This window comes from Schistocerca serialis, chromosome 2, assembly GCF_023864345.2.
Source record: "Schistocerca serialis cubense isolate TAMUIC-IGC-003099 chromosome 2, iqSchSeri2.2, whole genome shotgun sequence".
NCBI lineage: Eukaryota > Metazoa > Arthropoda > Insecta > Orthoptera > Acrididae > Schistocerca > Schistocerca serialis.
The window spans coordinates 154,400,459-154,414,547 of NC_064639.1; positions in this window are offsets into that span (position 1 = coordinate 154,400,459).

Here is a 14,089-nt window from a genome sequence, read left to right on the forward strand (position 1 = left end):
GACATGAGGATGCAGAAGGAAATGGAAACCACTGCATTAAAGACACGTAACGTGTATCCACAGGACATGTGGCATCTAATTGGAGAAGTGTCATGATGATCTCTCCATTGGCAAAAGATTCCGGAATAGTCCCCCATTCGGATCTCCGGGAGTGGACTACCAAGGTGGAGGTTACAATGAAAAAAAGATTGAATAATCAACGAAATGATAACGTTCTACGAGTCGGGGCGTGGAATGTCAGAAGCTTGAACGTGGTAGGGAAACTAGAAAATCTGAAAAGGGAAATGCAAAGGATCAATCTAGATATAGTAGGGGTCAGTGAAGTGAAGTGGAAGGAAGACAAGGATTTCTGGTCAGACGAGTATCGGGTAATATCAACAGCAGCAGAAAATGGTATAACAGGTGTAGGATTCGTTATGAATAGGAAGGTAGGGCAGAGGGTGTGTTACTGTGAACAGTTCAGTGACCGGGTTGTTCTAATCATAATCGACACGAGACTAACACCGACAACGATAGTTCAGGTATACATGCCGACGTCGCAAGCTGAAGATGAGCAGATAGAGAAAGTGAATGAGGATATTGAAAGGGTAATGCAGTATGTAAAGTGGGACGAAAATCTAATAGTCATGGGCGACTGGAATGCAGTTGTAGGGGAAGGAGTAGAAGAAAATGTTACAGGAGAATATGGGCTTGGGACGAGGACTGAAAGAGGAGAAAGACTAATTGAGTTCTGTAACAAGTTTCAGCTAGTAATAGCGAATACCCTGTTCAAGAATCACAAGAGGAGGAGGTATACTTGGAAAAGGACGGGAGGTACGGGAAGATTTCAATTAGATTACATCATGGTCAGACAGAGATTCCGAAATCAGATACTGGATTGTAAGGCGTACCCAAGGAGCAGATATACACTCACATCACATGATAGTAGTGATGAAGAGTAGGCTGAAGTTCAAGATATTAGTCAGGAAGAATCAATACGCAAAGAAGTGGGATACGGAAGTACTAAGGAATGACGAGATACGTTTGGAGTTCTCTAACGCTATAGATACAGCAATAAGGAATAGCGCAGTAGGCAGTACAGTTGAAGAGGAATGGACATCTCTAAAAAGGGCAATCACAAACGGTGGGAAGGAAAACATAGGTACAAAGAAGGTAGCTGCGAAGAAACCGTCAGTAACAGAAGAAATACTTCGGTTGATTGATGAAAGGAGGAAGTACAAACATGTTCCGGGAAAATAGGGAATACAGAAATGCAATTCGCTGAGGAATGAAATAAATAGGAAGTGCAGGGAAGCTAAGACGAAATGGCGGCAGAAAAAATGTGAAGACATCGAAAAAGATATTATTGTCGGAAGGACAGACTCATCATACAGGAAAGTCAAAACAACCTTTGGTGACATTAAAAGCAACGGTGGTAACATTTAGAGTTCAGCGTTAATTCCACTGTTAAATGCAGAGGAGAGAGCAGATAGGTGGAAAGAATACATTGAAAGCCTCTATGAGGGTGAAGATTTGTCTGATGTGATAGAGGAAGAAACAGGAGTCGATTTAGAAGAGATAGGGGATCCAGTATTAGAATCGGAATTTAAAAGATCTTTGGAGGACTTACGGTCAAATAAGGCAGAAGGGATAGATAATATTCCATCAGAATTTCTAAAATCATTGGGGGAAGTGGCAACAAAACGACTATTCACGTTGGTGTGTTGAATATATGAGTCTGGCGACATACCATCTGACTTTCGGAAAAGCATCATCCACACAATTCCGAAGACGGCAAGAGCTGACAAGTGCGAGAACTATCGCACAATCAGCTTAACAGCTCATGCATCGAAGCTGCTTACAAGAATAATATACAGAAGAATGGAAAAGAAAATTGAGAATGCGCTAGGTGACGATCAGTTTGGCTTTAGGGAAAGTAAAGGGACGAGAGAGGCATTTCTGACGTTACGGCTAATAATGGAAGCATGGCTAAAGAAAAATCAAGACACTTCCATAGGAATTGTCGACCTGGAAAAAGCGTTCGACAATATAAAATGGTGCAAGCTGTTCGAGATTCTGAAAAAAGTAGGGGTAAGCTATAGGGAGAGACGGGTCATATACAATATGTACAACAACCAAGAGGGAATAATAAGAGTGGACGATCAAGAACAAAGTGCTCGTATTAAGAAGGGTGTAAGACAAGGCTGTAGCCTTTCGCCCCTACTCTTCAATCTGTACATTGAGGAAGCAATGATGGAAATAAAAGAAAGGTTCAGGAGTGGAATTAAAATAAAAGGTGAAAGGATATCAATGATACGATTCGCTGATGACATTGCTATCCTGAGTGCAAGTGAAAAAGAATTAAATGATCTGCTGAACGGAATGAACAGTCTAATGAGTACACAATATCGTTCGAGAGTAAATCGGAGAAAGACGAAAGTAATGAGAAGTAGTAGAAATGAGAACAGCGAGAAATTTAACATCAGGATTGATGGTCACTAAGTCAATGAAGTTAAGGAATTCTGCTACCTAGGCAGTAAAATAACCAATGACGGACGGAGCAAGGAGGACATCAAAAGCAGACTCGCTACGGTATAAGAGGCATTTCTGGCCAAGAGAAGACTATTAATATCAAATACCGGTCTTAATTTGAGGAAGAAATTTCTGAGGATGTACGTCTGGAGTACAGCATTGTATGGTAGTGAAACATGGACTGTGGGAAAACCGGAACAGAAGAGAATCGAAGCATTTGAGATGTGGTGCTATAGACGAATGTTGAAAATTAGGTGGACTGATAAGGTAAAGAATGAGGAGGTTCTACGCAGAATCGGAGAGGAAAGGAAAATGTGGAAAACACTGATAAGGAGAAGGGACAGGATGATAGGGCATCTGCTAAGACTTGAGGGAATGACTTCCATGGTACTAGAGGGAGCTGTAGAGGGCAAAAACTGTAGAGGAAGACAGAGATTGGAATATGTCAAGCAAATAATTGAGTACGTAGGTTGCAAGTGCTACTCTGAGATGAAGAGGTTAGCACAGGAAAGGAATTCGTGGCTGGCAGCATCAAACCAGTCAGTAGACTGATGACCAAAAAAAAAAAATATATATATAAATTTGTGTCCTCAAGACAGTATTCTCGTATCTGATAGACAACATTTTTTATATATACCTTGTTACCACATGCTAGATCTTATGTTATTTAATTTTGTGGCTTTGTTTCAAAGTTTGTCATATTCAACCACATAGAACCTAATGTAAAACAGTTATTTACTTCCAAAATTTACGTATGGCAATGTTATGGTTATACTTACTTTTTTTTTTTACTTTACACGTGGCTAAGGCCTTATCGACCATACACCTGCTCTACGAGCCTCTTCCAATGATTTCTATCCAGGGAAATTGTTGTCCAATCAGAGTTGATGCCCATCCTAGCTGCATCTTCCCGGATATTCTCCATCCACCTAATTCGAGGTCTTCCTCTTCTTCTCTTTCCTTCTAATTTCTTAGTGGATGCTATTTTGGGTAGTCTGTTCTCCGGCATCCTTGCTACATGACCAGCCCAGTTCAGTCTTCTCTTCTTTAACATTTCCACAATGGTACTATGTTTGTACAGCTCCCGTAGTTCTTCATTTTTCCTTATCCTCCACTCCATGACATTTTCATCGAAGATTGGTCCAAATATTTTTCTTAGTATTTTTCTTTCAAATATCAACAGTTTTTCTTCATCTATTTTCCTGAATGTAATAGCTTCACATCCATATAATGCTACTGATACAATAGTTGACTGATAAAAACGGATTTTGAATTCAGTACTAAGTGATCTCATCCTTAAAATTTTGATACAGCTGTAAAAAGTTCTATTAGCTGCTGCTAGACGGGCGTCTATTTCTATTTCTGCTCTATTGTCTCTGCTAAAAAGACTCCCTAAGTACTTGAAGTGGTCAACTGCCTTGAAAGTGAGACCATTTACAGTCAGTGGTGTATTCTTTTGGAGTTTTTTACTTATGACTAGATATTCTGTCTTTTCTTCATTCACATGAAGTCCAGCTTTCTCAGCTATTTTGTAATAATTTTGCATCATCCTGATTAATTCAGCTTTTGAAGCGCTTATTAAGGCTACATCATCTGCATAAGCAAGTCTAGTAATGTTCTGTCCCTGCAGTTGGATCCCTTGTGGATTAGTTTTGGTGAATTCTCTATCAATCTTCTCTAAGATAATATTAAATAGAATAGGTGAGATGGCATCCCCTTGTCTCAGTCCAGTGTACACCTTAAAATTTTCAGTCTCTCCTGCAGGTGTCTTAACTTTGCATATGGTTTCTTCCAAACACATTTTAACTAATTTGATAAATTTTAATGGTATTTCAAATTCTTTCATGGTGTTTAAGAGTGTCTGTCGGTGTATGCTATCACAGGCCTTCTTGAAGTCTACAAATAGAATATGGATATCTACATTAAATTCCCATGCCTTCTCATTTATTTGTCTCAATGTGAATAAGTGATCCAAAGTGGATCTGTTAGTGCGGAAACCACATTGGTAGTCCCCAATCAGTTCTTCGGTTATGGGAATCAGTCTGTGTAGTATACACATCGACAAAATTTTATACGTGACATCGAGTAGGGCAATTCCTCTGTAGATATCACAGACAAGGGGATCATTCTTCTTAAAGATGGGGCATATAATTGCAGTTTTCCAATCGGCCGGTATGTTTTCTGTCTCCCAAATTGTTTCAATTAAGGAATGTAGTTCTATTTCCAATTGCGGTCCTCCATTTTTTAACAGCTCAGCATATACCTGGTCTTCCCCACAGGCCTTGTTGTTCTCTAATTTCTTTATTGTTTGTCTTATTTCATTTACTGATGGTGTGGTGACTTGTATATCAACTGTATCTGGTTCTTCAAATGTAAAGTAATATTGTGGATCATTGCAGTTGAGCAGCTGTGTAAAGTATGTCTTCCATGTTTCTTGTATGTCATTCTTGTTTGTAAGTATTTTCCCATTATGGTCCTTTATACACTGTTCCCTTTTAGTGAATTTTCCCAAGGACTTTTTTATATTCTGGTACATCTGCCTTGCTCTGTGATGCTTGAAATCATCCTCCGCTTCTCTTACCATGTTGTTGTAGTGTTTTCTCTTCTCTTGTCTTAGAGTTCGTTGTGTTTCCTTGCGGATTTTATAGTATCTCTCCTTTAGTGTAATATTGTCCATGTCTTGTAACCATGCCTTCCTCGCATTTTGCCTCTCCAGTACTCTTTCTTGGCACTTTATATTAAACCAGATTTTGTTAGTTCGTTTTCTTTTACCTAAAGTTTTGGAAGCTTCATCTTGAATACTGTTTCTGAGGTGTCTCCATCTACTTTCCACGTCTTGCTGGTCACTATGTGTCAGTCTAGATTCCGATAGGTTAATTTCCATTTCTTTCCTAAAGTTTTCTTTTATTTTTTCTTCTGCCAGATTTTCTACATCGTACCTTTTAATTTCAACCCTATTTGTACTTTGTTTGTTTTTTAGCTTTATTTTCATTTGAGCTATGATTAACATATGATCTGTCTCACAATCTGCTCCCCTAAAAGTTCTAACGTCTTTAATACGGTTTTGAAATCGTCTTTGGATGGCGACATGGTCGATCTGGTTCACTACTTTTCCATCTGGTGATATCCATGTCCCTAAATGAATGCGTTTGTGTTGGAATTTTGTGCTGCTTAATGTGAGACCATTTGCCATTGCAAAGTTTATGAGTCGCACACCATTCTCTGAACTTTCATCATGTAAGCTGTAATTCCCAATGGTTGGTTTGTAGATTTCTACTTTTCCTACTTTGGCATTAAAGTCTCCTAACACTATTGTTACGTTATGTCTACTTATTGAATTATATGTCTGTTCCAGTTGACTATAAAATTCTTCTTTCACGTCATCTTCCTTATCTTCTGTGGGTGCATGAACATTTATAAATGTAATATCAAACCACTGAGCCTGAACTGTAATGTGTGATATTCGGTTATTAATTGATTTGAATTCCTTTATTGTGTCAATTGCTGTTTTATGAATGTAAAAGCCCGTTCCAAATTCATGGTGCTGACCGCAGTCTCCATAGATTATTGTCCCGTCTCCTATTTTCATTGATCCCGTTCCCTGCCATCTTATTTCTTGGAACGCTACCAGTTGTACCTTGTATTTTCCTAGTTCGTTTATTAGTATCTGTGCGCTTCCTGGGCAGTATAGACTTCTGACATTCCACGAGCCAAAAGAGAAATCCTTGTAACTTTGCCAATTTCTGTTCCAGTAAATTCTGTCCTGTTTCCGAGGCATACCTTGAGTGTCCTGTCCGGCCATTGTTTTACATGAGTGGGTTGGTAGCCCTCTGCACAACCCCCAACCTGGAGGACCAGGAGTCTTGATTTTGGGGTACTCTACCCCTAGGGATTTGCCTTCACCATGGCTTAACGAGTCTTCCCTACCCGTGCTAGTTTTGGTCCACCCCGGGTATTTTATTTCCCCGGTACCCCCCATATCTGGAGAGCATTCCCCAATCCGCCACCCGGGGAGGCGCCCGATGGGGGACTAGCAACCCCACACGGGATGTTATGGTTATGCCTTACATTAATTAATACCATGTGGAAGGTTGTGTGTGTGTTTTTGGAAGGGAGCTTTGAGGTGTTTGTGGGTTGGTGTATTCTGATGGTTCTTGATGGACAGAGAACAGAGTTACATTTCACAAAACTGTGCATTCATTTATTATTTGTTTTCATTCAACTGTGGCTTTTTGTATTTGATAATTTTGTTTAGTTGTTATGGGTTTGTTGTAGAGCTTGCTTGCAAATGCTTGGCAGGGCGTTGAAATAACACGTACAGAACATAAACACACATAACACAAACACACTGAAAACACACACACACACACACACACTCACACACACACACACACACACACACACTCACACACACACACACACACACACACACACACACACACACACACACACACAGAAACACACATGAACGAGAATCACCCACAACAACAAGCAAATGGTACACTCTCACTTACAACCATATCATCCCATAGATTAGGCCACATATGCAAAGAAGAACAGCTAAAAACAGCCAAGAGGACAAGCTACTCAATACAGCGAAAACTAAGAGCAACCATCACAAGTACAGACAAACACCACACATTTGGTGTCTACCAACAAACTTGCCACGAGTGGAAATCAATTTAACACAGAAGAACATTAAGAGTAACAGCTGTCTTCAGCGTTTGGTGATCACTTTATGGACATGAAGCACAGCCCAGCAAGCATCAACACCAATCTGAAAATTCTCAAATGCAGCAACACTCCCCATAAATACTAATAATTGAAGAAAACTAAGAAATACAAGAAGCCATAACTGAAGGAAAGAAACTCATAAATGAATACATAGTGCACGTCAATGGAACTTTGTTCTCTGCCCTTGAAGAGCTCTCCAACTATACCAATCCATAAACATCCAAACCTCCTTCCAAACTTACACACACACACACACACACACACACACTATTTCACATAGTATTAGTTAATGGTAGGCATAACTATAATATACCCAGCAAATGACAGTTCTACATTAAATTCCATATCGTTGCGGGTAATAAACCGTGAAACAAACCAATTGCATCAAATGACATGAAATCGAGGAAGTCCACATCATGTGGTAACAAGGTATATAACTAATTTTCTCTGTTTTTCGAATACATAAATACTGTGTTAAAAACAAAAGTTTATATGGGTACAATTAGTAAAAAGGATTTTTTCTGGATTTTTAGAGGACAGTAAAAAGCCACTGATAGTGCTGAAACTTCAGCAAAACCTGTCTGGAAAGTAAAAAAAATTGTGGTCGCTTGTGGCGGACTGTATCCAAAAACAACTCTCCTATCACCGTAACTACGTCATACCCGACCCCCTGTAGCCGTGTACTTCTGGGTTGTCCGGTTCTTGTCTTCGGTTCAGAGAATCCTATGTCATGTAGTTTATTCTTCAACATTCTAGCTTATGTTTGAGGCTATCACAATCTTCCCTTTTTTACCATTTTTAAGTTTGGTAATTATAGAATTCCAGTAGTTGTTTATCTTATCTAGCCTTCCTTCCGCCGGTTTCTTCACAGATTAACGATACAAGAACTTTTCGTAATATCCATACGACTCTAGTAGGGGTTTACCTTTTCTAGACTTCCATTCCCTGTTTTCTTCATCGATTAACGACACAAGAAATTTTCATAATCTCCTAATAGATTCTCCTCCTTTCTTTTCCTAGACGTTATATTTCTCGTCTATAGAATTATACTATCATTTATGGCGTTATAGTTTGTAGAGAAAAGAATAAAAATTTCATTTCGTTAGTATTGTTCTGCCGTTCCGTTCTAAATGACTTGATTTATGCTAGGAGTTTTTATACTAAGTAAACCAACGTATTTTAGTACTTACACACTTAGTACATTTAACAGATTTTTTACGGAATCATCAGTATATCCATGTTTCACCTTTTATCGAATACATTAATTGAAATTACATTGTGCTGATCCCGAGTTTGATAGAAGTGAAGGTCTGAGTATTAATTACCGAGAATGAATTGAGTAAAATCTCTACATCTTTACACCGTTCAAAATATTAAGATGGCCGCACCCGACACCAGCTGGATGATGGGAAGATTAAGGCTACCTCACTCTCCTGGTGGCGGAATTTTGAATCTCGGACGAATCTCAGGGAGACATCCCGCAGGACCAGCTGATGAGACTTAACCCTGGCCGAAACTGCTACTCGCAACGACAGGACCCCTGGAACTAACATCTCAGTTACTACTTTCGTCCTGCAAGTGACTTAGCAAAGACTAAATATCTGGCATCAACAGTGACGACAACTACAAAACCTAAAGTTCCTTTATCATAAGCATAAAAGCTTAAAGGTGAATTAATACTATGCAACCTGCCCTTCCTTAAATAGCACGATTATGCCCCTTAATGTCTATTGTGTGCGATGCCAATGTGAGGAACCCACAAAGTAACACCACTATATGTTTACGTACCACAGACCTGAAGGGCGCCAGGCAAATCAAATAGCAGGGCTTATTTTTATCATTAAAACAACATAAATGTCAGAACAAGCAGAGCTAAAGCTTTAGCAACAATACTTTTAGAACTTAGTATACTTTAAGAAAGGCATAACTCTGACCGATCTCATAATTACTCATGAATTACAAATACGTTGCTGCCACACAGGCTGCAGTGTACGGTCACAGAATCTCGAAATCAACTACGCTGATGATCGTAGCCACAAAATGGACGTGGCCACACAAGCAAGGGCAAACACCGATCAGGCTTTAACACTGCCGACCATAGAGCACTGTGCAGAACAAAGCAAGTAAGTAACTCCGACTGTAGCCAAATCAATACTTACGGTGAAGCACCCTTAACTAAAATACTGTGGTGCACCATTTTACTATTCTACAGAAGTGAAGCACCCTACCTCACACAAAAGTGCTTCGCAGTAATAACCGCCACGAAAGGAGAAAAAACAACATCATAGAAACCTTTAAAATCAAGTCAACAAAATCAGTACCAATTACAAACAGGGCAACTGATCTCCCAACGTCCTGAACTGTAGGGAGCAGTCTGATCATGTGACAACACACCACAGGGAGGTGTCAGTGTTCCACACTCCAAGTACGATCGTTTTTGAAACCATACCAAGGTAGCAGACCATCAGCTCTTCCCGTTTTCTCTTTGGAGGTGATCACTAACTCACAAGGGAGGCTACGACGGTGGTAACAAAGATATATATCAATGTTTGTACGCCTATAGTAGGCTATTAAAACAACATAATGTGCTGCTAGTAAGATGCACTACTTGGGCAATTCGCAGAAAATCGCAAGGGAAGCTTTACACGTCTGTTATGTGGCTTACGTATCTGCTTGTAGATCCCGGACATTACAGTTCATAGTGGTGAAGTGACTAGCGTTCGAGCTTCATAAGGCAAACGAGTATGAGGCGATGATTTAATTCCCGTTCAAACTTAATTACCAATCTATTTTTTTCATCAATGGTCATATTACTCAATTTATACGACATTTGACTGGTAATATAATGAAGAAAACGGCACGTATTTGAATCAATTTTTAATTATGTTTTCTATGTCTCTATGACGAATACCATCATGCAACGAGTGATCTCGAGAGCATATCCGACGAGTAATTGTACGCTACTCTTGTGGTCTGTCACATTGTGACCTCCTACATTACTAAGTGATAGTAACGTCATTTGCGTAATTATTTATCGAGGTTTCATATGGGCTTTCCAAGTCTGTCCCTCATTCAGGATTATTTGATTACAAATATAAGTAGTCAAATAACGTATGATATTCACTAGAGTTTGAAAATGCACGGTTTTTTTCCATTATGTTATCTCTCAAATGTCGTACAAATTAAATAATGTGACCAGCGATGAAAAAATGTAGATTAAAAAATAATGATTCAAGGGATTCGAACCATCGGCTAGTCCACGACCTTTTTGCAAAGCGCGAACGCTAACCGCTTGCATGCTTGTATTTAATGCAATTTTGTAGCCGATTGTAGCACCCAGGAAGGAAAACTGATATGCAGACAGACGTTTCACTACGTGAGTTATCATAAGTTGTAGGGATTAATTGTCGAGGGCAGAAATTTACGTAAAACTTTGCCGTTATGACTACTGAGAGGTGGCCAAAGTTCTTAACGAAGCCCTGGCCGCACTGTACAATTTTCGATTTTTGACCGCCTAGCAGGCTGACCAACACCATGCACTTGTCAACGCACAAAACGATCTTGAGTTATGGTTTTAAAATGTAGGTTGAAATTGCTTGACAGAATAAAATTGTATATTTGCTGGTTCGGGACCGCAGCAAAAGCCTTATATTACACAAGAACTGCTATCATGGCATAAACTAACCAGACACAACTCATTAGAGGTGCTGTTGAAAGTAAAGCCGTGATGCTGCATTTTGTACGATGACTCGATTGTCCAGTTGGTATTGTCCTCACAATCCAGGGTTCTGTGTTCGAGTCCACTTAGGCACACAATTCCAGTCTGCTGGGGAAACCCAGAAATGCACAAACTGCCAACTAAAAGATCTTTTTCTTAAACGTGAATATTGTTTATGTCAATAAATTAGTGATTACTCATTTTTCATGGTTAGTTTCTTACCTCACGGCCCCAATGTTCTCAGTTTATGTGCTTCTACGATCTGCGTCATTCTGACCAGAAAATTTTGGGTGATCCAGTTTATGACATGTAACATGTCATTGTCTTTCTGCAACGCCACAGTCGGAAGAAAGGAAGGAAGAAAGGAAGAAAGATTGGGTTTAGCTTCCCACTGAGACCGATGTCTTTAGAGGCGAAGCACAAGCTCGGATCGTGTCAACGATGGGGAAGGAAACCGGCCATGCACTTTCGAAGAAACTGAGCCGTCGGGAGGTTGCTGGCATTACCATTTGAATTCCTGGCGCCAGTAGCTCGATCTGTCGCATGATGACCCTCTGGTTTAAGGCCACTAAGATCTTTGCTCAAGGTTGTTGACGTGTTGTGGCGTGGCCAGTTGAGGAGTGGTAACAAACGAGACAGTGCGTGAGGTCCGTCCAGCGACCGAAGCGAGTAATGCGCAAACGTCTTGGGCACGGTGTTCGGCGAGTGGTTGCTGGGCATATTTGTGAACCGACCTGAATCCTTGGCTGCCTTCGAGTGCCGTCTTCGTGCGTAGCCAAGCCAGCTCTGAGACGTGGCACACCCAGGAGAGAGTTGAAGCCAGTTTCGCTGTGTTGAATTCTGGGCCCCCTTTGGAACTGGAAAGCTTCAGCTTCGATTCGTGAACTTCAGTTAAGATTTTGATTTGAAGGTCGTAACTGTTATTTTATTATTGTTATCTATAGGACCGTTGCGATCATTGTGATTTCTTAGCTGATCTATTTCACCACCAGTTGGTTCCTTGAATTGTGGCTGTTGTTTGCTTTTCCTGTATCGATTCTGGCCTAGGTTGTTTGTTAATAGGCTGCCTTAAACTATGTGACCCGACGGTGTTTCCTGAGACAGAGCGATAATGTTTTTCTTCTATACTGTGGCCGGACCCTCCGGCTATCACCCAGTACCTAGATGGTAGGTTTTAGCCGACCTCCATGCCAAACGTCTTTGAACACCACATAAGTACCTTTCTCTTGGAATACGACCGGGTGCCTGTTTCGAGATACCTTCAGGCATTGCAGACGTATCGCTCTGCCTTAGCAGGCGCCTAAATCTACAATTTGCAGTTACTACGAAATTGGATTTGGCACTCCAATTTTCTTGTGGGCGTTTCGGCGTCGTTTTAGAGTCGGTATCTTGCAGTGAAGCGGGTATACCGTTTGGCTAGTTACTGTTGCTTTCATGTAATTAACCCTGTTATGTTAATATTTCTTTTGCCGTTCTGTACCCGTCGAAAAGGGCCTTGTAATGCCGGTCCTCTCGTTGTAACCTTTCTTGGCACTCCTATTTGGTGTAGTCTTGTCCTCTTTGCGTTTTAGCCTTCTGGTGCACCCTCGCAAGAAGGCTATTCAAACTTTGATTACTTAACTGAAGCTGTTATCATTGAAGACCTGTCTGTTTCCTGTTTCGTTATTTCGATTAACTGAAGCTATTATTAAAGAAGGCCTGCCTGTTTTCTATTTGGTAATTTCATTTAATAGAAGCTGTTATTATTGAAGGCCCGCCTGTTTTCTATTTGGTAGTTCTACTTAACTGAAGCTATTTTCATTGTTGGCCTGCCTATTTTCCACCTGGTAATTTTACTTAAGTGAAGCTGTTATTATTGAAGGTTGTTACTTTTTAATTAATTAAGAGCTATTTCATAATCCTGGTAAGCTAAAACTCTTTTTAATCAAAGCCTACCTGTTTTATTGCCCTGTTATTGCGATCAGATATCTTACGCAGCCGGCCGCGGTGTCCGAGCGGTGCTAGGCACTGCAGTCCGGAACCGCGCGACTGCTACGATCGCAGGTTCGAATCCTGCCTCGGGCATGGATGTGGGTGATGTCCTTAGGTTAGTTAGGTTTAAGTAGTTCTAAGTTCTACGCGACTGATGACCTTAGATGTTACGTCCCATAGTGCTCAGAGCCAATTGAACCATTTTTATCTTACTAAATCTGTGTTGTAATTAGGTTAAATTGTGATTGTCAAAGGCTTACCTCTTTCAGAGGTGTTTATGTCAATAAAGTAATATCAAGAATTGACACATGAAGGTACATGAGCCATAACCTGTCGACTATCACCCATTTATTCATAATTGTAGGTTTCAGAAACTAACGCGGCGTTTATTTGTAGCGATTCAGGGAAATCACGGAAACCTAAACCTGGATGGATGATCGCTAGTTTTAATCGTCGTCCACCCAAATGCGAGTCCAGTGAGCCACTTCGCTCAGTCACCACAGTCGTTCCATTCAAAGAAGCTAAAGTTGGTTGGTTGGTTGGTTTGGAGTGGAAGGGACTAAACTACAAGTCAAATCTGCATATGTATCTCAGCACTTACGTAAACTTACGATAGTAAACAGTATACGCTTTCGTTTATGCGATATTGGCTCCAGACGACTTCGTTTATGAAATTTTGCCGATGTTACCGTTACGTTGAACTCAAAGTATATGCTGCCATATGAAGCAACATTCACGGATAGATATGTAAATGGTTTTCTCCTTTGAATTATCTATATTGGTTCCGATGACCGAGGGCAACCAGCAGGTAACCATATAGAAAAACTAATGAATGATAACAAAGAAAAGGCCACGCGAGGTAGCCGCGCGGCGTAGGGCGCATTGTTACGGTCCGTGTGGCTCCCCCCCGTCCTAGGTTCGAGTCCTCCCTCGGGCATGGGTGTGTGTATTGTCCTTAGCGTAAGTCAGTTTAAGTTAGATTAAGTAGTAGGTAAGCTTAGGGACCGATGACCTCGGCAGTTTGGTCCCATAAGACATTACCAGAAAAAAAACCAGACAAAGAAAATGAAATCATAACATGTAAGCTTTCACGGCCGGCGTCTTCATTAATTAAAACTTCCGGGCTGAATTGCCGTTGTCCATATGTAAAACTTC